At 36.0% G+C, this 26,622-nt stretch overlaps 1 pseudogene; it reads right to left on the reverse strand.

The window, feature by feature from the left end:
• Positions 1-7,777, reverse strand: part of LOC149148329 (DEAD-box ATP-dependent RNA helicase 22 pseudogene) — a 34,418-nt pseudogene extending 26,641 nt beyond the window's left edge.
• Between the last annotated feature and the right edge of the window lie 18,845 nt (positions 7,778-26,622).

Consider the following 26,622-nt stretch of genomic DNA (forward strand, 5'->3'; position numbering starts at 1 on the left):
GTTTATCTATGGCGAGGTTTCAAGGGAGCTAGGGGGCTTCTGATATACCCAGAGGGTACTTGGAAGACAGTCTGTGCACAATTCTGTCTAATGTGCTACTACTTGAAGGGGCACCCACAGGGGTTACAAGGGAGTCCAACAAGCGTGACCACCTCTTGTATTTCCTGCATGCATGCCTCCCCAAATCCACAGGTTTATGCGCTCAATGATAGATCCTGTGGTTTAAAGATGCCGGAACATGTCTCTAGCCAAAAAAAAAAATTGCTAAAAAATGGAGATCCCACTAACCCTGGAAAGTGCTCCGATTCCACTTGTTATGCTCTTGACCTGCAAGATGATACCAGAATACCAAATATGCAAAGAAATATACCCAGAACATAGAACAATGAGAAATAACAACACGTATTTTATTATTCAGAAAGCAATGTTCACTTGCCTCTTCAAGGGGGCAACCTCAAATAGCGCTGAGCTCAATTACAAAATAAGACACAATGCTCCTCGAGGGGAGTCTCTATCCTTTATATAGGATTCATACATGCAATACCATGGGGCAATACCATGGTTCTTATTAATACCATCTATCTAATACCATGGCCCATTTGCAACTAACTATGGTCCCTTCATTAAATGCGGGTTAACCACTTACAATTATTAATATGGGCTTTATTGACTCTTTACTTAACTATAACTATGACTCGATCCTATTACATAAATAAGGGGGTAGGGTTGGACCCTAACAGAAAAGAAGTCACCATCTATTGTTATCCAGGAGTCTGAAAAGGATAATCTCTCTAAGAAAGAAACATCCCTTCATCAAGAGGAAAATATTCAAAAACAAACCACCCGTGTAAATTCTAATAATATTCCAATAAACTCAACTCCCATTATAGAATAACCTTCATTTTCTATTCAAAATCCACCTTTTCCTGAAAGATTGAAAATTGACAAAGGGGTAGAAAAAAAGATTGCATTGTCTGATTGCGATATGATAGATGAATTGAAGAATATTTTTATAAAAAATCATTTGTTACAAGCTATCAAAGAAATCCCAATATTTTCAAATACAATCAGGGAGTTAAGTATTAAAAAACCAGGAAGAAAAGAAAAATAAGTTAAAAGAATCCAGTTAGTATGAAAAATTGCAGATATCATGTTGGGAAAGACAACAGTTCAAAAATATTTAGATCCGGGAAGTCCCATTATGAAACCACACATGAATGGTGTTGAGATTCCAAATACATTGATGATTTAGGAGAAACCATAAATTTCATAAGTAAACAAACTATGAATCAATTAAAACTTCCTAATCTTCAATATACACCTACACTATTGCAATTGGCAAATAAATCCATTATCAAACATGATGGTGTGTTAGAATATGTATTTGTATCCTTATATTCCTCAGAATATCCTGTTGACTTCATGATCTTGACACCCAAGAATAATCTAGGAGGACACCCATTGATTCTAGGAAGACCATGGTTAGCTACAATTGATGCTTTTATAAGTTGTAGATCTGGTGATATGTTTATCTCTCATGGAAGTTCGACAAATAAATTCACATTATATCCTCCTGCAAAAACAATGATAGAAGTAGAAAGTGAAGCATGGATAGAATATGATAATGAGAACTTTGATATACGGCCAATTTTTGCTACTTCACAAATAGATGAAGAATATCAAATTTTGAATTTAATGGAAAATAAGGAATCTTCCTCATGTTGTGAACAAAATAAAAGTTTTCAAGAACAATGTAATATTGAATATTTATCATCTTGTCAATTGGCTTTACGTTCTATGGAGAAATTTGGAAATTCTTTAATAGAATTTTTTCCAACGAAAACTTTGAATATTAATGATAATGTGGAAGATTATCAAAAGAAAGAATTAATAAAGGTGTTACAAGGACATTCCTATGCTTATCATGGGAATACACTTATATGAAAGGAATTGGTCCTAACACTTGTATGCATCATTTCTATATTGGAGAAAATGCCAAACCAATCTAACAACCCCAGAGGGGAATGAATCCAAATCTAAGGGAAATTGTTAAAGAGGAATTACAAAAATGATTAAATGTGAATTTCATTTATCCAATATCAGGGATCCAGTGGGTTTCACCATTGGTAATTGTTCCCAAAAAAATGAAAATGGAGAGTATGCATTGATTATAGGGAATTGAATAGAGCTACTTTAAAAAATCAATTTCTGCTTCCTTTTATAGATCAATTCTTGGATACATTGGCAGGGAAAAAGTATTTTTCATTCTTGGATATTACCAGATCCAAGTAGCTCCAGAAGATCAAGCTAAAACAACTTTTACCTATCCATGGGGAAATTATGCTTACCGAGTACTTCCTTTTGGGTTATGTAATGTAACTCCAACATTCCAAATGGTATTTTTAGGCATTTTTTTCTTTTATCTAATTCATGATTGTGTGGAAGTTTACATGGATGATTTTACTATCTATGGAAACTCTTTTGAAGAAGCTCTTAAATATTTGGAAAAAGTTCTCATTAGATGTAAAGAAGAAAATCTCTCATTAAGCCATGAAAAATGTTTTATGATGTTCACTGAGGGAATTGTTTTAAGACATCATATTTCAAGAAATGGAATTAAAGTGGATGCATCTAAGGTAGAAGTCATTTCTAAATTATCAGTTCCAACATGTCAAAGAGATGTGAAAATTTTTCTTGGTTTTACTGATTATTATAGAAGATTTATATAGAAATTTACAAAGATAACCTCTCCACTTTTCAAATTTCTTACAAAAGAATGTGAATTCATTTGGAATCCTGATTGCCAAAGAGCTTTTGAAACATTGAAAGAAAAGATTTCCGAAGCACCCAATTTAAGAGGACCAAATTGGAAACTACATTTTCACATTTTGATTGATGCCTCAGATACATATTTAGGATTTCTATTAGGAAAGAAATATTTAACTCCTTATGCCATTTATTACACAAGAAAAAATTTAACCCCTACAGAGTTAAATTACAATGTAACAGAAAAGGACGTTTTAGCTATTGTACATGGCATCAATAATTTCAAACATTATATCACTGGTTATGAAACCTTCATTCACACAGATCATTCTGAAATTATATATTTAATGAATAAATAAATTACTAATGGCATAATTAGAAGATGGCTATTGTTATTACAAGAATTCAATATTACTATTTTGGATAGACCTAGAAAACAAAAGAAAATTGTTGATTTTTTTTTTATCTAAAATCCAAAATGATAATAATGATATTCCTATAGAAGATAATTTTCCTTATGATAATTTTTTTGCAGTATCTGTTAAATCTCCTTGGTTTGTAGATATTGCTAATTATTTGGCTACAGGGAAGTTACCGCCATACTTGTCTCCTCGAGAAAAAAGGAAGGTTATTCAAACTTGTGCATCTTATTCATGGATAAATGAAGAATTTTACAAGACATGACTTGACTTAATCAATCGAATATGTGTTAGGGAGGATGAAGTAGCAGATATATTAAATTTTTTTCATGATGAACCATGTGGAGGACATTTTGCTGATAAAATAACTTCTTAAAAATTCTTTCTCTTAGTATATTATTGGCCTTGTCTTTCTAAGGATGCCAAGGAATATGTTAAGAGGTGTGACAGTTGTCAAAGAATGGGTAAACATGTTCCTTCAGATGAAATGAATCTACAACCTCAGGTACTTATTGAACCTTTTGAGAAATGTTCTTTGGATTTTTTTGGTCCAATTGATTCATCGTCAAGACAAAAAAGGTACATTCTTGTTTGTACATATTATGTCACAAAATGGGCAAAAGCTAAAGCACTTCCTTTTGCTACTGAAAATTCTGTAGTTTCATTTCTTTTTTAGAATATTTTCACTCATTTTGGTGTCCCAAGGGAAATTGTGACAGATCAGGGCACTCAATTTACATTCAAGTTGGTACAAAAGATAATGGAGGAGTACAAAATCAAACATCAGAAGTCAACTCGATATCATCCCTAATCCAAAGGACAAGTTGAATCTACCAATAAATTAATTGAAGTGATTCTTACAAAGATTGTGCATGTGCATATAAGGGATTGGGCAGAAAATATTCTAGAAGCTTTATGGGCATCTCATACCACATGGAGAAACACAATAGGACAGACCCCTTATGAACTTTTTTATGGAAAATCAAGTCATGTTTCCTATTGAGTTCCAGATAAATAGTTTTAAAATAGCAGCCATGTTGGGTCTTGATCTATCAGAAGCCCAAAGACAAAGAATGGAGAAATTGAATGAACTTGATGAGATATGATAGGATGTTATTCATAGAACCAATATATTCCAAAAAAAAGATGCATGTGGCATGACAAGTTTATCAAAGAAAGAAAATTTTATCCTGGTGATTGGGAATTCCTTTTTTATTCAAAGTTTAAAATTTTTCAAGGAAAATTTCAAACTCATTGGCTTGGTCCTTATGAGATTGAAATTGTCTTTCATAATGGAGCATTCAAAATCAGAACCATTGATGAATATAAAGTAACTTTCCTTGTAAATGGTCATATATTATGAATATATCATAAACCATTAACAGGAAAAGAATTCATAATAAATCTACAAGATAATCTTTATTTGAAGTTCGTCAAGGAATATTCTTCTTCCTCTCAAACTTAGCCTTCTACTTTGTTTTTTATATATATATATATATATATATATATATATATATATATATAGATATATATATATAATGAATACAGAAAATGTATAAACACGAAAACCAACATTGTTGGTATGTTTATATATAAAATCTAGGTTGAAAACCAAGAATTCTTGGGAGCTTAGATTTTTTTCCCCTATTCTACTCCCATTTTTATTTTATTTGTCTTTATCTTTTGAAAAATAATACAACTATAGAATTATCAACAATCTACAGCTTTAATAGAATTCTGTAGCTGACTTGGCAGATTGTGACCAAGGAAAATCAAGATCATGGCTAAAGAAAGTTCAATGAAGACTATAGTTAGAGTAGTAGAGTAAGACCTACATAAAGACAAATAAAAAATCAATGAGGTAAAGATATAAAGTATGTAAATATTAATTAGATAATAAAGGTAAAAACATTGAATTATGAAATAAAAAGATGAATGACCATTACTACTGCCATTCCTAATAATGATTACTCTCATTACTCACACAACTTTCATATTAACGAAAATATCTTGTCAAAATATATAACTATGAAATGATACCTTTCTATCATTTAAAATCACTTCCTTCTCTTTGTATATCATTCCATTTCATGCGCAGTCCTTGCATCATATCCATTTCACTTAGCCCTATTTCATTATCGAAACCGCCCTTACCTAAATTTTGTCTCTTCGATTCATTCCATAACCCTATCAAAAGAGAAATTAAGGGATAAGGCTTCTCCAAAATGGGAGTAATTGTACACTCAGAGCCAAATGGGGCTAAATTCCTTGAAGGATACCCATAGGTCAAACAAAAGTTCTAGCAAGTGCCATGGCTAGAATTTGTGGAAAATTTTCATGGGCACGAGAAAGAAGTGACAAAATCCTTTTCTCAGGTACACGATGGCATAGAACTAGAGATTGGGGACATGAAATTAATTTTTACAAAGTCATTTGTAGTAGAAGATATCGAATTTCCAAGATTCGGGGAGAGCTAGTGTAAAAACCAAAAAGTCAAAGAAAAAGACTGGGAAATCTTCCTTAAAAACCCAGGTATGGATATCTGTGTCTTTAAGAAGGGAATTCCAGTCATAGCCTTAAATAATAAATGGAGGAGTTTACTATTAATTATTGAAAAATTTATAACTTTTGAGGGTAGGTTTTAGAACATGTTCTTTTACCTTTCTCGCTTGATTATGAACTTTCATGATGGTAATGAAATCAATCTACCTTATATCATGCTTAATAGTTTGAGAAAAATGGATGGAAAAATGCAGAGGAAGATATAGTCCTTATGTTAACACTCAGGTTGTTCCCTTTGACTCCTAAGGGAATACGGCCGAGGTAACCACAAACCAACTTTGGATTACAGGTTCTAGCCTACCTGCAATCAGAGAGGGCTCTCTCTTTTTGATTTATCTTTGTTTTTTCGGGATTTTAGGCTAGCTATGAAGTATAAAATTTTGTTTGAATTTTGGTTGTCATCTATTGTCTGAAGAAGGGTTTGCAATGTTCAAAGAGGGTTCATTCCATTGGGAAATTGGAGTCCATGACTGATTATTACTTAGTACCTGTGATAAAGAGAGTGTTACTGCAGAGCCAGATAGATATTCATGATACAAACTTTTGATTTAAGAAGAAACAGTATAGGATCACACCATGAAAGGCAACAAAGATTTCTTTCTCGGTGATACAGAAAATAAAGGGCTGAATCCTATTCAAGAGCAAAAGAGAATTCCCGAATAGAGTTCACCATAAAATTAGAGTAAACAGGAGCATTTAAGAATTCCACATTTACAACTAATCCTGAAGAAAGCATAGTTAGCAGGAAAGATTGAGTTTAGGGTGTCTTAATAGACAAATCCCGAACTATTCATTTTCCTTCCTACTAAGATTATCAAACATATAGCATAGATGAGTTATGCAAACAGATAAAACACATACATAGTTAGGAAAACACTTATTGCATCATGAGATAGCACGAGAGTCCTGCAACAGCCAACAATCCCATCACAACGCATCCAAGCATAGCCAAATTGAGAAAACCAGCAGCTTCTTGTATTATACTTCTCAGAATATACAGCCGAGTTCTTCAGAACAAATAAACAACAACCCGCAAATAAGCTAAGCGGGGCGCATATATACAAAATTATCTTACAAAATATCTCAAAAATGAGTCATTGACTCATAACTTTCTCTACCAACTCTAAAAAATAGTGGATACAATAGTTATTGCTATTAAAGCAGATTGATTACAGCTGGTCATTCCTGTCAGAGATCTTTGACTTTTGGAGCGTCTTGGGACGGCTGAGCACCTTTGCATTGATTTTGAGAATTCTTGCGTTTATGCTGCCCTGTCATGATGTTGCTGTACTGGACACATCAATTGCATTATCCAGCTGTACCCAGACACTGTCCTTTTCATCTAGCTGTCTCCCACTGTTGCTCCAGGTAGATTTAATACATGAGTCATTTGAAAATGCTGACTCGCGGTTGATCAAAGACTTTAGGCTAAAATTAATTCATCAAAGTAAAGTTTCTATCATACTCCACCATTCTTCAGTGGGCAATTGGTGCCTCTATATTTTAATTAAAGTTTCATCAGCTTCAGTGTATTTGTAATAATTGGGAGGGACTGCAAAAAGGTGCTTGATCTCATGCTCAATAAAGAATAGATTTTCCAGCTTATCATAAAGATCCTGCCCAGATGGGGGCCCTGCTTCCTCAGGAGCACTTGCAGATGCTGTTATTTGATTTGTTGCAAAGTTATTGACCATTTTGGCATAATGTTCATGTGATAACAATCTTCCTGCACTGGTCGCCAAACTAGGGAGGCCCCTGTTATGTAAAACTGTGATTTTTGCAATAAACCCATCCACTTCTGCTTGTATTTCTTGACACTTTCTCTCCAATGTCTGGACATAATTCCTCAGGGTAAGCACCCTTTTTATCAACAGAATAGTATCAGTCCTGTCTCTAATGCCCATCCCTGCCAGCTGAAGGCCAGTCCGATTGTTAAGGACATTTATCATTCTGTTGGCTATTTCAGGCATACTCCCTAAAGATGCCCTGGCTCTTTGATTTTCAGCTTGAGCTCTGCTCAGTAGACCCATTTGCTCATGAACTGTTTCAATGGACTGCCATTGGTCTGTAATGGATTAGCCAATTTCAGCCCATAGAATTTTCTTCACATCAGCTATAGTCTTGTTCATGGTCAATTCATTTTCCAGCTCCTTTATCTTCTTTTCCAGGGTTCTTATTTCTCTTGTCCTCTCAACCACATGCTGTTTTGATTTGTCATATTTTTCTTCCAGTTTGGCTAATTTTTCCTTGGCATCCTTTAACTCAGCCATCTATGCTTCTAGCGCCTCCAGTTCCTTCATCATGTTCTGCATACTGAGGCTGGGTGCCTGCTCTGGTGCTGCCACTTGTGTTGCCACATCTGGTGCTGGTGCTGAAGGGCCCGCTTCTGATGTCTTTTCCGGGGGAGGAATTATTACTTGAGGAGCATCCTCAATATTTATAACTGGCTGAGGTGGCTGGGACACCTGTTCTCCTTCCTTTTGCTTTAGGGCTACCTCCAAGGCACCCTCTGTCTCTACCAACCTTTTATGCAAGGCCAACAGCATGGCCATCACATCCTGATCTTTTCTTTGCTGGGCAACACCTTCAGTCTGAGGGTGAAGGGTTGGTGGTAGTTTAACCAGCTTCTTCAAAGCTTCTATGTCCTCATCTTTCTTCTTCATTAATGCTTGCACTCCCTTAGGGTCATTTGGATCATGCCCTAGTTCTATGATAATTTCTTCCAAGGACTTGATTCTATTGTCCTTGGCTTGAGAGGAAGCTTTCTCTAGCTCCAATTGAGCAGTAGTGTTATGCAGGGAGTTTTGCAACCTATGCGCCAATAGAGTCTTATTAGCCAATGTGGAATAAACCATTTCCCCTGTTTGTTTGTGCAACTCTATCTGATCCATGGGATGGATGTCCTTGGAAAATACCTCTAGGTTGGTCCTGATATAGTCAGCAGCTGACTGGGATTGTAGCATGGTGGGCCTAAAATGACTTAGAGTCATTTTTCCTTCTGAAATATCATAGGCTGCCATAAGCCTTTGTTGATTCGTTGGTGCCATCTTGAGCAGCTGGTTATAGAGTTGGAATCTGATTGGCTCATTTTTTGCTTTTATCTCTATAAACTGCATCTTGATGCTAGGCTCGGATCTTGTCTGTTGTCCTGATGAACTAACTTCTCCTCCATGCTGCATCTCTTGTTCCTGCTGAAAGGAACTGGCCGATGCCTCTGTGCTAGGAGGGCCCATAGCCACGGCTGGTCTAGAAGGCATTTCCTCCTCCAAAAAAGGGTTGAGTCTTTGTCTTTTCTCCCCTTGCTGATTTGTTGAGGTAGTGAGAGGAGTTTCCTCCTGTCTATCTCTCTTCCTAGTTCTCTCTTCATTAGCTGGAGTTTGTAGCACCGAGGTTTCCATTGTTACCTCCTGCCTAGGAAGGACTTGTTCCTGAGTTTGTTTCTCTGTATTTGCAGGTGCCTCAGCCATCTCTTCTTTCTATTCTTCTTGCTACTCTACATTAGGAAGTGGCTCCTCTTGTTGCATCTCTTTTCCTTTAGCTGTAGTTGCTGCTTGAGTAGTGGCTTGGACAGATTGCTGGGGAGTAGTAGAAGAGGAAGCAGCTACTCCAAGATGCTTGAGTACTGGGGAGCAAACCTGTCCAAAAAATTCTAAGTCAACTGCTTTTTCTAACTGCTTCATTGTTTTTTGTGCCATTTCTTCCTTAGAACTTGCCTCCATTAGGGTGCCCTCTTTCCACTCTAACTGATTTGCATATTTTTCAATGTGTGGGATTCTGACATGGTCATAGCTGGCAAGTCTGTATCTGACTCTTCTAAGACTTATAAAATGATTGGGGTCATAGGGTGACCAAAGGAAGCTTGTTTGCAGCTGGAAGCTCTTTAGAATTTTATCTGCTTCTTCCCAGGCTTCTTCTCTTTTGTTGAAAATGAATGGACCCAGTTGGTGTTTGATTTTCAGCTGTGCTTTTTTATTTATGCCATGAAAATGAATCATGTCTCCATTTCCAAATTGCCGGAAATACTCTAATGCAAAAATTGTCATGGGAACATACTTTGGCAGTCTGTAAGGGGCTAGCTCACAGCCATATATTCTAATTACTGTGTGGTCTTGGTAGAAGTACCAATCTCCAATGCTATAATTCTTTGAAAGCTGGAGGATCTTTTGCATTTCATCGGTGAGTCTAGGAAGAGGAGAACTCTGTAGCAGAGACAAGGCCGGATAGATGAACAGATCAATGAACTCACAATAGTTATATGGGGAGAAGGAGATATGGTGACATATTGATGACCAAAATACCACTGACCTCCTGTTTCCTTTTGCATCCATCTTTTTCAAGGAAATAGGGAAACTATTAGGCTGATAATATAATATCAAGTGATATATATAGGAGGTGTACTTGAATACCCTTTCCCTCTCCAAATTCATGAATTTCTCATGAATCTTGTCAGCAATAAATGTGGCATAATCATACTGGGCAGCAGGAGGCTGCCCTGGAGTGAACATGGATAACATTACCAAGGTTGTTTCATCCACAAACTCACTGGTATTGAATCCTAGAATGCAGGATATCATATCCACTAGCAGTCTCCCTATTTCATTGAACCAGACATGTAGATAAGGAGGAGGTTGCCGGGGCTGATATTCTGGCTTCATGAACAACTGGCCAATCTTTGTGACCTCTGAGCTGGGCAACTTGGCAGCTTTTTTGAGCAGAAAATTCATAGAAAGAGGCACCAGAGGTTTAGTTGGCTTAAAGTTCAGCATCTGATTTATGGATTGAGGGGTGATGTGAAATAAAATATTCCCAGATGAACCCAAAACTGCTCTTTGTGAGGGTTCATAGTGTTCACAACACTGATGGATGAGGTCTGGGAACACATTGACTTGGGGTAGGTAATAAATGGGCAAGTTAGACTCCCAGATACCTATGTCATCAACACCACTCATGTATTTCTCCTTCAGCTCACAGACATTGTGTATGTGATATTTGGTACTTATCTCAACTGTTTCTTTGATTTGATAATCCCGGCCAGCAAGGGCCAACCATTCCAGGTTCCTCTGTGGGGCATTCAGAGGAGTAATATTCAATGCCACAGGGGTCTCCATGCTTCACTTGTCCTTTGAACTAGATTATACTTGAATTGTTGATGAATGCGGTGCTGAGCATGAATTTTGATAGAGAAAGAGATTTACAGAGAGAAACAGGGTAGCTTTGGCAAAATTGAGGTGAAATGCTGCCAAAGGGGCGAAACAGGATGAATTATCTTGCTGTGGTGTGCCCTGCGACATAGAAAAACTTTGCAAAGGGTCTGAGTTGGGCACAATGCAGCAAGTGAAGGAATTAGATGAATTTGGGCCCTCTAATGGATACTAGTTTGGTTTTGAAGGTACAGGAGTTCAGAATGCCGGAAACTGGTTATTTTGTGTTTTTAACAGAGGAAGACTGAAAAAACCAGTTTGTAGAAGAAACGGGTAAATACCTGGTTGTCACGCGACGGGGGGAGCTGACCGTGCAGAATTCGGGGCGGCAGCAGCTCAAGGATGAATTTCTGGAGGTTGGCAGAAAAAACGTCGTAAAACGCATGCAAGCGACACAGTGCTCGACTTATGAAAAATAAGAAAAAACATGATTTTTGGGCGAAATATGGAAAAATTAGTTTTTGGCGCCTTTTTGACGGATGACGTCAGCATGACGTCATTGGTGGGGTCGAGTACGGCGGGATGACGTGTCAACCGGTGAGTGGGCTGACCTGGACGAGCGACGTGGCAGAGCTGTCGGAACCATGGCGAAACGGGAGCTGACACGACGTTGATGCGGCAATGACGTGGCGATGATGCGAGGATGACGTAAGGCGGAAAGGCAATGGCGGTAAGCGGTTTTGTCGGACCGCTTTTGGTACGGGCCCGGTTTGTGTCGGAAGCCGCCCGATACAATCAAAAGCCGACACGCGTCCATGGACAGACGTCAGCTTTCTGACCATATCGGGCGCTAAAGGACGGTGATCGGGGGCGGTCTGAAATCGCCGAGGACCGTCAGATGGGAGGGCCCGGATCCGACGGACGACGGGACACGAAGATGACAGAGCAATACGGCGGGGCCCGTCCAATAAACAATTATTATTTCTGGTAAATTGCGCCGGGATAAACTTTGGACAAACTGAATTTTGTGGGTTTTATGAGGTTTTTAGGGATCATCGGTAAACAATATACAGATTTATAAGGTGCGCTAGGGCTATTAAATCAACCAGCTGTTGATTTAATCCCCCAAGAGTAAAATATGAACGCACATTTGCATCAACGCCCGACTTTATCATGCCTTCACCTTTTAGAGTATTAAGGCTATATTGCCTGGGGGGGGGGAAATATATATATTTTATGGGATTTTTGCACAAAAATGGTATAATAATAGGGAAAAGGGGAAAATTGGGGAGCTAAATAGTAAAATTAGGGGTTAATATGGATTTGAGATGAGAGAGAGGAATTGAATACTAAGTTTAATGAGTAAACTTAGGTGCAGAGACAGATGAAAATGATCAAGGATTTTGCACAGGAAATGTGGCTTTCTTGTGTAATAGGAATCAACACCTTGGCTTGATGTTGCTATAATCAAAAGGTGATGCTAGGACTCAATGAGGAAATCCCATTGGACATTTAGGGAATGTTAGAAAGAAGTTTTGTGGGGAATGATTGGGGAGTTAGACATGCTTCACTGTGTTGTTACCAAAATGTTGAATAGGTGGACCTGCTCTTGCCAATATATGCTTTCTCTGTCAAGGCAAGCAATGTAAAGGAAAACAATATTCTGCAACCCCTTTCTACCTACCCGTCTTAGTGCCTAGCATTTTTTATTACTTCAAGGAGGGTGCACTTAGACTTGCAAACCCTCAATTGCTCTCTTTCTTTTTCTTTTTCTTTCCTTTTGAGTTTCTATCTAAAACTACCCTTATCACTTCCAAGGCCCTAGATTAAGCAGTTGGGAACCTTTATTCTCTACCTAACTACTAATCTGCCAAGATTAGACAGTTTGGACAAATTCTCTTTCTCTATTCTACAACATCAATTTAAACATGGCATGATCCAGATTAGACTATTGGATCACCCATCCAGAAGTAGGACACCATCGAAACTATGTACAGACATGTTCTTTCACAAAAATATGGGATCTTTGCATCATCAAAGTAGAACATATTTGTAATTTCCCCTGCCAATCATGAAAAATGAAACCTATTGGTATAGGAGGCTAACACCTTATATAATATCCTATATCATCATGGATTAGTGAATACTTTAATTGAACCCCATCTAAAATAGAAAGGGGGATAATTGAGAGGATTTTCTGATTAGAAATCATTTCAAATAACCTAGACCAAAAGGACCTAGTGATAAGACCAAGAAGAGTAGAAGAAAATTGCCCTCAAATCCTAATGAAAACTCACCTACACAAGAAACATAGTGAGATTAGTACTCTGATGATGAAAGCCCTCTTAGAAATGTGTTAGAAACTCTTAAGAAGAAGAATGTTAGAAGAAATATAGTCATCACTAAAATGGAAAGTTCATTGAAAGAAGAAATTGAGAAAGAATAAGTGTTATGTCCCTACACTACTAGTGTAACCCCTTATTGTTATTAGTACAACCCCTTTATTTTATTATTGTGCCCATATAGTCCCCATGTTGTTATTATTATGCCCCATAGAAGCCCACTATTGTTATTGTTGTGCCCCTACACTATTATTGTTATGTAGGCTCTGATTGTATTAGGACCCCTTAGACTCTTATATATAAAAAGGAGGTCTTGTCATTTGTATCATCCAAGAATTGTTCATTTGTGTAATGTAAAGGAGGTTTTCCCCTCTGAGTCACTGATTTTGAAGTAGTTGATCTATCTTTTCTATCTTTTTATGAGTTGGTTTCATAACATTTGGCATCAGAGCTTTGGATTCTAGGGTTTCACTGCTCCAAACAGGCCATCATGGAATTTTCACTATAACATTTTCTCTATGAAGCTTCAGAAGCTAAAAAAAAGACCCATTTGAGCTGAAATCTCTTTGAACCTCGTGTATGAATTTCAGATCTTGTCTCACTATAATTTCGGAGATATGATATGAGGAATTTAGGGTTTTTTCAAGCTCCAGAATTCCATCTCAAACAGGTCATCGTGGTATTTTCACTTTAATTATTTTTCTATAAATATTAAGACTCTAAAATTGAAAACCATGTTATCTAAAATCGTGGTGAAGTTCGAGCCCAAATTTCAGATCTTTTTTCACTATATGTTCAGAGATATGGTCCAAGACATTTAGGGTTTCTACAGTCGCCCGAATTACATCACAAAGAGGTGACCTTGGGAAAATCATCATAACTTTCTCTCTGAGCATCAGATTGAAAGTTCGTAAGACATTACAGAAATAGGATAGACTTTACTTTTCTGTGTATTGTTTTCAGGTCTGAAGTTCGAAATAGTGACACGTGGTGCTTCATACAAGTTCTCTCTACTGAAAAGATATATAATCAAGACATATTGGGAGATTGGGTATAACGCTTTCTTGGAGAATCCAATTTCGATTAGACTGGAAGAATTGGAAAGAGGATGTAGAGGGCTACTGTGGATCGTAAGTTCAGACCTTGGAGATTCAAAATTTCAGAGATATAATAGATTCAAGATCAAGCTGCTAAAAGCAAGAAAAAGAATGACTTGAATCAAGAAAATAGAAACACCTAGTAAGAAAAATTGGATGGATGATTTGAAGAATGTGATTGAAGCTAAGATAAATAGTTTTATATGTGCCATGGAAGCTAATATTGATGGTAGGGAAGAAAATTTGAACAAAGACATGGAATATTTGAAGAAATACATGGAAGTTTTGAAGGAAGGTGGTGGAAAAGGTAGTGGAGGAAACTCATGATGAGAAAAAAAAATGTTAATCATGATTTCATAGAGTATAACATTGGATTGAAGACCTACCATACTCTAAAGATAAATAGGAGGAAGTTTGATGGCAAGGATCCCATAACATGGATACTGCAGATGGAGAAAAATTTTGCACCTGTTACAAAAGGTATGTATTGCATCTTTATATTTAGATCCGAATCAATTTTTATGGTATCAAGGACTTTGTTCTTGTAAACCACTTGTCATCTGGTCAATTTTCATGGAGGAAATGATAACCCATAATTCTATTCATTGTAAGATACAAAAGGAAATGAATTGCTTCCTATATACAGCACTAGAGTGTCAAGTAATGGTTGCAAATGGAGGAACAATAAATTTCTCTAAAAAGTGTCATAATATCAAGCTATCCATGGGAGAATATGCCTCAAATAGTTCAATGTTTTCCATTCCAATGGGTGGTGCAGATGTTGTACTAGGAGTTCAATGGTTACAATCTTTGGGTACGATAGCTTTTAATTTTCAAGAACTTTTCTTGAATTTTTTTTTTGGAAGGAAAGGAGCTTGAATTAAGGGGTATCGCAAGGAAACTGAGAAAAATAATAATCTCTAACATCATGACAAATATTCTAAATAAATAACAATGGGGTGAAATCACATAATTATGTTCACTAGAGGTACCCACATCGAAATCATCTATTTCTCCAAATCTCCAAAACATTTTGGACAATGATTCCAAGGTATTTGAGACTGCCAAAGGCCTCCCACCTATTCTTGATCATGATCATGCTATTCATTTGATTCTAGGAAGTATTACCCAAACATCAAGCCTTACAGATGTCCATATGCCCGAAAGAGTGAAAATGAACGTATGGTTGCAAAATTGCTAGAGTTTGGTATAATTCAACCTAGTCAAAGTTCTTTATCTGCTCCAATGGTATTGGTACATAAGAAGGATGGATCATGGTGCATGTGTCCAGATTATAGGGCGATCAACAAGATTTCTATTAAAGATAAATTTCCCATTCCTGTGATTGATGAATTATTGGAAGAATTACATGGAGAAATTTACTTCAACAAGTTGGGTCTTCATTCAGGATATCATCAAATCAGAATGAAGATTCAAAACATTCCAAAAACAACATTTAGAACTCATGTGGGTCATTATGAACTTTTTATCATTCCTTTTGGCCTTACCAGTGCACCTTCTACATTTCAAGGTTTGATGATTTCCATTTTCAAACCCTTAGAAAATTTGTGTTAGTATTTTTTGATGATATATTAATCTACATCAAGTCTTGGAAGGATCATGCTCAACATGTTGACAGGATGCTCAAACTATTGGAGGAGAAACAATTATATGAACAAATCTCCAATTGTTTCTTTGGAGTATAAGAGATGGAATATTTGGATACTCGCTTAGCTCACATCTCATCTTATCATCATGAATCTGATGGGAAAACTGCAATAGTGAAAAAATATTTTGGAAGGATATCTTCGTCGCTTTGTATCTGATAAACATGCATAATGGGTCAAGTGGTTTCCCCTAGTTGAATGGTGGTATAACACTTCCTTCCATATTGCAGCAAAAATGACCCCATTTATGGCACTTTATGGATATCATCCACAGTCCATCACATTATCTTTAAAATAAAATTATATGGTTAAAATAGTGGAGGATCACATTAAGCATCAACAACAAGTTCTCAAACTCTTAAAGGATAACCTCACTTTGGCGCAAAATAGAATGAAACAACAGGAAGATCAACATCACAGTGAAATAAGTTTTGATGCAGGTGACTGGGTATTTCGATGACTACAACCATACAAACAAATGTCCCTCAAGCAAGCTAAGAAGGATAATAAATTATCACCAAAGTATTATGGTCCGTACAAGGTGTTACAAAAGATTAGTACTATGGCATACAAATTGGAGCTTCCTGCATCTTCTCGAGTGCACCTAGTTCATGTTTCATGCTTAAAGAAGGTTATAGGTGAGAAGATCCCAGTTCAAGCAATATGTCCAGAACTTTACGAGGAAGAAAAATCATATTGGAACCTGAAGCAGTCACAAAAACAAGAAATTGACAGCTACGAAATCAATCAATTTCAGAGTATCTCATCAAATGGAAGAACTTACCCGTCGAAGATTCCACATGGGAGGATGAGAATTTTATACAGAAGCATCCAGAACTACTCAAGAGTTGAAGAAAACACTTTTTTAAGGAGAGGGGCATGTTAGGTCCCTATACTACTAGTGTAGCCCCTTATTGTTATTAGTGCAACCCCCTTATTGTATTTTTGTGCCCATATAGTCCCCATGTTGTTATTATTATGCCCCATAGAAGCCAACTATTGTTATTGTTGTGCCCCTACAATATTATTGTTATGTAGGCTCTAATTTTATTGAGACCCCTTAGAATCCTATATATAGAAAGGAGGTCTTGTCATTTGTATCATCCAAGTATTGTTCATTTGTGTAATCTAAAGGAGGTTGCCCCCTCGAAGAGGCTGATTTTGAAGTCATTGATCTATCTTTTCTATCTTTTTGTGAGTTGGATTTATAACAAGAAGTTAAAAATCATCCCCGAACTACTGAAAAACCACTATCAACTATAAGCAAAAGTGCAAGACTTAATAAACCACTGCATGCAAATTCTTAGCAATCTCCAAAATTTGTCAATTTAGAAGAATAGGAGGAACTAAGAGTTCCATTATGAGTTGCCAATCCATCTAGAAGAACTCTAGAAATTGATCCTATTCAAAAAGAAATATACGACTACGTAGAGTCTCAAGAACAAAGAGTTATGGAAAAGACTATTGAATCATCCTCAAATCGAGAAGAAATTATTCATTTTTATCCTCTGGAAGAACCCCAAATTGTAAACACTCTTAAGGAGGAAATCTATGAATTGGAAGTACTAAATATACATTTGAAGCAGGAGAATGAAAATGGAAAGGTACAAAATGAAATTCAGAGAACTTAAAATGACAAAATCATATTACAACTTGTTTTATGGTATGAGAAAAATAAGAAATTGAAAACTAAAAATAAATTTCTTAAGAAAAAGGTGACAAGTTTGCAAAACAAAATTTTGATGAAGAAACCAAGGATGGTAGCAGTCCGTTAGATGTCCTTGCTTGGGATTCTAAATATGCTCAATGACAAAGAAATATTACAAATTTTGAAATTTTCAATGAGGACATGCAATGCCTTCTTTGTGGAGGAATGTTGAACCCCAAAATTTCCTCTTTTTAACCACTTTCCTACATTCCATCCTCCTTTTTGTCTCTAATAACTCTAAATTGGGCATCAGTTTACAAGGTCTATGACATAGTAGGTATATAATCATCTTTTGTTTCATAAGTTTCATTGTTCTTTATTATCTAATTTAACATTTTCATGAGCTATTGAATTGCACCAATTCTGCAACTAGTGACTGATTCTGCAGAAAAATCAAAGGTTTGACACATTTTGAAACTTCGGTTGAGGAACAAGACATATATCTAGGTGAAAAATAATTGGCACAAAAATTTGTATCTATCTTCATAACCTGGATTGCATCATAGTAGCTCAGTCAAAGAGAAAGTCAACCACCGAGGAAGGCGAACTAGGCGAGTACGATGAAGATTTTTAGCCTCATGATTTTTTGTGTTGATAGAAAATCATGAGGGGATCACACTATCTTATCTTTCAATTTTAATTTTAGCTAGTTTCTATTTGCATAAGACATAATACTCTCAAACATTTAATGCGTACGATTTTTGTAAATATGCCTCTTGGCATAGCAGACACAGACTTGGATTTTATGTTATAAACACTCTAATTTATATATAAACTATGTTTTGTTTTTATTTCTCTTTTGTGTGATTCCAATGTGTGGTTAATCATCTTGTGAATGTATCGTATATATATCTACTTCTCGTAGGTTTCCCCCCTAAAGATAGTAAGGTTTCCTTTTAATTACAATTTAGTATTTTGTTCTGTGTTTTCTATAGGATTCTGTTAGCTTAAATTATGATTTTAAATATGAGTTTAAGACTATTTTATAGCAAGTTAATCTAATCATTTTATTGTTGAGTGAAGCGAGATCTCTTGTGCACATGGATAGAGCATAAGTTTACATGGATCAATAACATAGCTTTACATTGCAGTTATATAGATAGGATTTTAATTTGCAGAGATAATCCTTCTTTTTGTCAAGAGTAGATTCATTTACAATGTTAAGGTTTCATTTCAAGCAAGTGTGGTTTCAATTTAAATAAAGTGTGATTTCATTTAAAAGAAAGTGTGTGTGTGATTTCATTTAAAGCAAGAGTGTGTGTGTGATTTCATTTAAAGCAAGAGTGTGTGTGTGATTTCATTTAAAGCAAGAGTGTGTGTGTGAATCCATTTCAAGAAAAGTGTATGTGTGATTTCATTTAGAAGCAAAGGTGTGTTTGATTTTACTTTGAGTAAGTGTGAAGCATGTGTGTTGTTCATTTCAAGAAGAGTGTGATGTTTCTTTTAAGCAATATCAATAGAATTAATTCCATTTTTATGAGTGAATTATTTACTTACATAGTTGTTAGAGAAACATGTGCATTTCAATATCTCAAATTAACTTAAGAATTTTTTGAGAGACAAAGACTCCTAGAAAATATAGTACACATACATTTCATCGGTATACTAGCCCTGGTTGATAATTCATGCCACTAATTTAAAAAGTCAATTAAATTACCAAACACTATTCACTTGATTCTACGAAGAGTTCCTCCAAACGTCAGACCTTACAGATATCCCTATTTGCAAAAATGTGAAATTGAATGTATGGTTGCAAAAATGCTAGAGGCAAGTATGTAACCACACCCCCTCCCACATCTACCGAAGTAACTAGCCAATTGGGGTGAACATGTTACAAGAGAGGCCACTATAAGATATTCAACCTCCTTAGTGAACTTAACAAAATGGAAACACCACAACATGAACCAGACCTTACACATTAGCAACAACAACCCTAGGAGACATCTAAGCCACTCATACATCCTAAACCTGGGTTCCACTAATATTTTATGCCTCTTGACCTCTATACACTCTCCTTCTATAGGAATTCTAGCGTCCAGGGACCTCTAGACACTCTCATAGGCCTAAAAGTCAGCGTCCAGGGACTTTTCCCAACATACCTATGCTAGCGACCATGGAAATCAAGGCACTTTTCTAGCCCATAATTCTGACACTACCTAGAACTTGTTGTTACATTCAAAATCCATCAAAGACAGGATGAAAAATCTAATAAAACATAAATCAACCTTAGGACTAAGTCTGACGATCCCCAACTGGGACTGATATTCTATCAAATACTTGGTATCAATGCAACCTATAGGTCTAGGATACAAGACATACCATGAATGACTGAAAAAATTTATGAAACATGAAAATAAGGATCACCACCTTCTCCATTGAATCTTTATGACATAAATTAAGTCTTGCATCCATAAACTGAATAATTACAAGTAAATACATAAAATAACCATGACATGAACCAATCGCACAACCATACTTATAACCAACATAAAACTAGGTAACTAATAGAGATATAAAAATTATTAAATCCACATAAAAACAAGTGAAAAATAAAGAGAAATTAGATTTCATTAATTGTAGGCAAATCTGACTAGGTTGAGGACTTCCATGTACCACCCGGACGTAGACATGGTTGAACCAAATATTTCTTTCATCTAGTCACTCCCGTGCCATATTCCAAGCATGAACCTGGGATCTCATGCAAAAACCAATCCAAAAAAAACCAAGGGAATCCAATGTTAAACTACTCCCACCCCCACCAAACCATGATCACACCAAAACTGGTGCTCTGATCACAACTGAACCAAACTCGGAAAGCCATCCAAAATCCATCACTATCCTTGAGGAATTTTTTGTCTTTTTGTCTGTTAGGCTTTAATGCAATCCAATCCTAGAGCATTATGCCCTAAACTGAGACCAGTCTCTCAGGATTTACTGCGATCCAAACCCTAATCACTAGACCCTAAACTGAGACTCCTCCCTCAGGCTTTACCATGTATCCTGCCAAAATCAGTCAAGGGATTCCTAGATCATTGGGAATGAACCTTGAGACTACCTCCCGTTGGCATTATGATACATGTATTTTCCTTGATGGCAACTCACTCAGATGAAAGATCACAATACAACAGGTTAATAGCAAACAATTACAGATCAGTCTACACAGAATGAAGAAAAAGAGGTATATGCAGGTTCACCTTGACCAAGCAGCGTATACATGTAGGTTCACTGACCACAAGTAGCGTATTCGTAGACACATGCTTTCACAGAAGGAAAAGCACGTATACCTTAGAAAACTAAGTTTTGCTCTGAAGTATTTGGTCCATGGTATTTTGATCCATGGTATTGGTCCAAGGTATCTGGTCCGAGGTATTGACCCTAGGTATTCGGTCTGAGTTATTGGTCCTAAGTGGTTTTGGTCCATGGTATTGAGAAAGGCCTAAAACTATAAAAGGAGGAGAAGATCATTAGGCCAAGTGTGCAAGTATCGAATATTTGATGAACTGTGAGATCTGGTATGCAGGTTATTGGCTTATGGTGCTGTGCTTGATCTGAACCAGGGATGAACCTTAGCGATTGATGGATAGAGATCTTAAGGCTTGAAATGAACTATATTTATATGGTTTGATCATGTTTATTCTAGATCTGTATACTAACACATGTGTTGTTCTGTAAATATTATGATCTGGGTATAACTGAAGTCTGGAATAGTTGCATAATTATGAATTAATATTTGCAGACGTATACACTGGTTGGCTTTGAGAAAAGCACATGGGCACACAAGTTCGACACATGGAAGTAGCATATACCTTATAAAATATGTTTCAGTTGTTTCTATTTTCTGTTGCAGAGTTCTGGGTTCTGGTTACTGTATTCTGGTGACAGTATTTTGAATGATCAGTTGTCAAAGTGATTGATTGATTCGGTTGTGGTTGGTTCATAAAGTGATTGGTTGATGCAGATGTATTTGATGATTGAATTACAGTTATGATGTTGTTGATGGATCCAGTGTGAAAATTTATGAAACGTGGTCCTTGGAGGAAGAAAGAAGGTCGTAGCCTTTTGTAGGTCACAGCCTATGTACTAGTAAACATATCAGCTAGTACAAGAGTTAGGGGGTTGTAGCTCCCTTCTAGGAGAAGCTGGAGAATGAGAGAAGGTTGTAACCTTCTATAGGTAGAAGCCTGCGTACTGGTATAAGTCTGCACCAGTACAAAATTGTAAACAGATTTTCTTATTATTAAAAGAAGACAGAGATGACAGCAGCAGGTGGTTTTTACCCACATTGGGTTTCCACCTTATATCTTGGTGTTCATGTGTGTTGCTTATGTGTGATGCTTTATTTACTGCACTGTCTAATGAATTCCTGATATACTGGTTAAAGTTCAATGCATGATAAATTGGGTAAATCAAAAGTTCTCTGCATATACGCTGGTTGCCTTAAGTACAATCGCGTATACACACTAGTTCACTTAGCTGAAGTAGCATATACAAATCTATTTGAAAATTAAATTATTGATATGATATTACTGATTCACCCCACCTCTCAGTATTATTTCCAACAATTGGTATCAGAGTAGGTCCTTTAGAAGAAGCTTGATCTCTTGAAGGGAGATCCATCATCATGAGTAATGAAGAAAGCATGGGATCCATCAGACCGCCAATCTTTGATGGGAGAAACTTTGTTTATTGGAAGATAAGAACCACAACCTATCTACAATCACTTGGAACAGATGTCTAGGAAATCGTGGAAGGAGGATATACATTTCCATCAGCAATTCCTACAAATACGACAGGTAAAAAGCAATATGAAACCAATGCCAAGGCTGTCAATACATTATTGGGAAGTTGGTCACCATCAGAGTTTGTCAAAGTTATGTAGTTAAAATCAGCCAAAGAAATATGAACAATGTAAACTTTGAAACGGGAACTATAAACTCAAAATGGGAACTCTGGCCAAAAAACCCCGAAAAAACATCAAACACAGTGCTAAAAACGAAAAGTGTGTATACTGGAACGATGGCTTCTTTTTAGGGTCAATTTTGAACATGTTTTAAACATGGCAGTGAAAACAAAATTTCTGTGCAAAATACTACTTGAAAACGAAAAAGTGATGATACTAGAACGATGATTTTTTTTAGGTTCAATCTTCAAAATTTTTAAAAAATGCTAGTAAAACCAATTTTTATGTGCCAAACAAAGTTGTTTATGAGGAAAAAAACACACTAATGTTTTTGGTAGAATATTAATTTTCTTTCCTAAGTATAAATTCAACATGTTCTCAACCATAACATGCTAAATACAAAAGAAATTGAAAATTTTTCAACTATAAAATTAAAAAACCATGTCATTATGAATAAATTATATCACTAAATGAATTCAAAAGTCATTATTTGTATATTGAATAAAACATACATTATATCTCTAATTTAATGCTGCATTGTAGATATTTTAAACAGTAAAAATTATCATAATTAAGACATATAATCCAACAACATAAAAATGCCTCATAACTTCTCATTTAACACCATATGCAAATCATAAATTTTATTTCAAGATACGATGCATATATCAATTATATAAACTGTCTTAAACAATTATTCAAAATCACTCATATTTTCTTGCACACCATCAGAATTCACATCTTCAGATGAGTGACTAGATGCTGACGAAGATGTTCCATATTCTTCTCTTTCATCAACTAGTGCCCCATCTGAGTCCACATGCATGCCCACCATTTCAGGTTTCAAAATTCTTCTAGATCTACGACTGGTTTCAGTAGACTCCCATCTCAACATTGTTCCTTCTGGTAACAACCTTTTCAGAATCTCTATCATCTTGAAGCGAAAAGTTCCTCTCTTTGTTAAATTGAAGTCATAAACAAGTATGTCAACATCCTCCAATTTTAATATGTCTGTGCGGCGACGATTTATATTTGTACCCTTTCTTTTTCTCTTTCTGCCATTTTTTTGTCAACTACCATCTCTGGCTTATACACACCATTGAATGGGTGTGTATTTGTGGCGTACCAATGTACTTCAACACTTGCAACATCCTCATTTTCTGTAAAGACCTTTATAACTTTAGCAACCCAGAATGGATAGCCATTAGGATCTCCATCTGCTAGCACTGCGATCATGCAACCCTCCTTAATATCCTGTACCGAACCCCTGTAAAGGTCTTCCATGGCTTCACGTTGTGCACGAGATCTTATGGAACCAATATACATCTCTCTTTCCTCTCCCTGTGAAGAATTAATACTATCTTGATATTTTTGTTGTTCAACAATGTTTATTTCCTCATGTTCATTCGACACATTTTGTGGCCAAATAAATTGATTTTTCAAAGGTATATCTTCATTTGTTGTTGTTGAAATGATATCACTTTGATTATTGAAAAATGACTCCCACTAATTTGAATCAGCAATGTCAAAGTACTCATATGTATATCTAATACATTTTTTAATTTCTTCTAGGCAATCATATTAATTTATATCTCTATTTTGTCTGCGTGAATTATGAAATTCACCAAATAATTGTAATAACAATAGTTTTTGATGCAAATATTGGATGATCTAGAATGAACTTCAAAAATTGCAAACCTGATGACGGTGCCCATTCTGTAGTAGTTGAATACTTCTTGCCCCATATTAGTGTTTTCCCATCAATTTTTTTGATACGAAATTGATGTTGGAAGCTAATGTCATTAAGTTGTTCAATGCATTTCCCCTCACCATATGATCCCAGAATAAACCTTCGCATGTCAACAGTTTCTTCCAACACATCAAAAGTAGGCTCTGGCATGTATGATTTCTTAATATATTCAATTAATGATGGCAAGCTCCCAACTTCCTGCCTCCTCAATGTGACTGAAAAAGACTAAATATCTGATCAATATGGTCATGAGTGTGCCCAACAAGAACGAAACCAACCTTTACCTTTTGAAAAATTCTCAATTCAACAAGCATGTTTAGATAACCAAAAACAACCTGATTTTTGTTTTCACGGCAAGTGTTGTCCAATTGTAGATACAAAACTTCAGGAAGATTACTAGACCAATGAGAAAGCACATCATGAATTATGGTTATGGTCAGATTTGCATCATTATGAATATTTGGAGCTGTGAAGTACACCCTTGGCAACATTTTCCCATTGAAGACCATACAACCGACCAAGTGATACTGAATAAAATTTTCCTCCTGTAAATTTTTGGGTGTGCGAACAAAATGTGGTAAAAGTGTTATCTTCTAGTCCATACCATCAATTATCAAACCCAAATTTTTATTCGGATTATCATAACACTTCTTTCGATGCATGTACAACTTTTTCCTTTCATTTGTTTGTTGTTCATGATGCTCCCAAAGTTCTTTGACAATTGAATCTACACAACATAAAAGAAAGCCATTAAGAAATATGTTTTCATAGTTGATGACTATACAATTTTAAAAGTTAAAGTTATGAATGCTTACCTCTTTCTGACGATTCACATTTGTCCCTTTTTTATTTAAGAGAAGCACATGTACTGCAAATCCCCATGCTTGTCTTCTTAGGAATATGGACATTGTCGATTTTTTTCTTCCATACCTTCACAAAATATTGATATGTAATAAACCGGCCATGTCCCTCAGCACCTTCTGCATATTCTTTGTATAAGTTGTAGATTTCTCGTCTTGAAAAATTATCTGGAATATGTATTGTCTCTCTATTTGGCATACACTCTCCATGCTTTGAAAAGAAATATTTCATCCATGACATTGCAGTATTTGATAATGGCCCAAACTGTCTTTTATGATGTACTTCTGAATAAGATGTGGGGTCCTTTTCCAAATTTTCTTGAATTCTCGAGAGATGAAAATTCTCAATCGAATGAAACATTTTGAAAGCTTTTCTACAGATAAATAAAGTCCTAATATGATAATCATAACCTAACAATGTAGATTGCATGCACCCAACTAAATATGAATTTTGCATGCTTTTATTCATTGACAAATATCTCTTCCTGCTCTCTAATGCAAATTTGAAATCCATATGTTTCAAGCAATATTTTTGGCAACATTCACTTGAAATGAGAGCACTGATAGAACTTCTTCTCATCAGATATTCTGCTCTACCCCTTGTATAAATAGAACATCTTGCATTGATATGAAAAGGTCTGCTCCTACTCCTCGATACAATATTTCTTAGCAATATCTCCATCATTGGATCATCAACTGTATAAGGATTTTCATCATCATTAAGAAGAATGTTATCCATGCTATGATCAGTTGTGCTTTTCAAATACTGAATTGGAGGATATTCTTCATCTTCCCCTTCTTCAATGCTACTATCATAGTCCTTAGAATTCATACTGAATGGAAAATTTGACTCGATGTTTAATGGATATTCCTCCTCATGTGCATTTTCAGTGCTACTCTCATAGTCCATAGAATTAGGACTACGTTGAAAGTGTGACTGTTTACTTATTGAAGATGCTACATCCTGTCTTTTGTCACTGCTACCTTTATACTCATTAGAATTATGACTAAGTGCATCAACCTGTCCTTCATCACTACTGCTCTCATAGTCCTTAGAATTAGGACTAAGAGGACACTGTGACACTCTATTCTTTTGAAATTCATCATCATGCTCTTCATCACTGTTACTCTCATAGTCCTTAGAATTAGGACTAAGTGGACAGCGTGACACTCCAATCTTTTGAAATTCATCATCCCGCTCTTCATCACTGCTGCTCTCATAGTCCTTAGAATGAGGACTAATTGGACACTGTGACACTCCATACTTTTGAAATTCATCATCATGCTCTTCATCACTACTACTGTCATAGTCATTAGAATTAGGACTAAGTGGACACTTTGACACTCCATTCTTTTGAAATTCGTTATCACGCTCTTCATCATTGTTTCACTCATAGTCCTTAGAAGTAG

This window comes from Pinus tabuliformis, chromosome 9 (genome assembly GCF_031772625.1).
Source record: "Pinus tabuliformis cultivar Carrire ecotype Pingquan chromosome 9, CPIR1, whole genome shotgun sequence".
NCBI classification, from domain to species: domain Eukaryota; kingdom Viridiplantae; phylum Streptophyta; class Pinopsida; order Pinales; family Pinaceae; genus Pinus; species Pinus tabuliformis.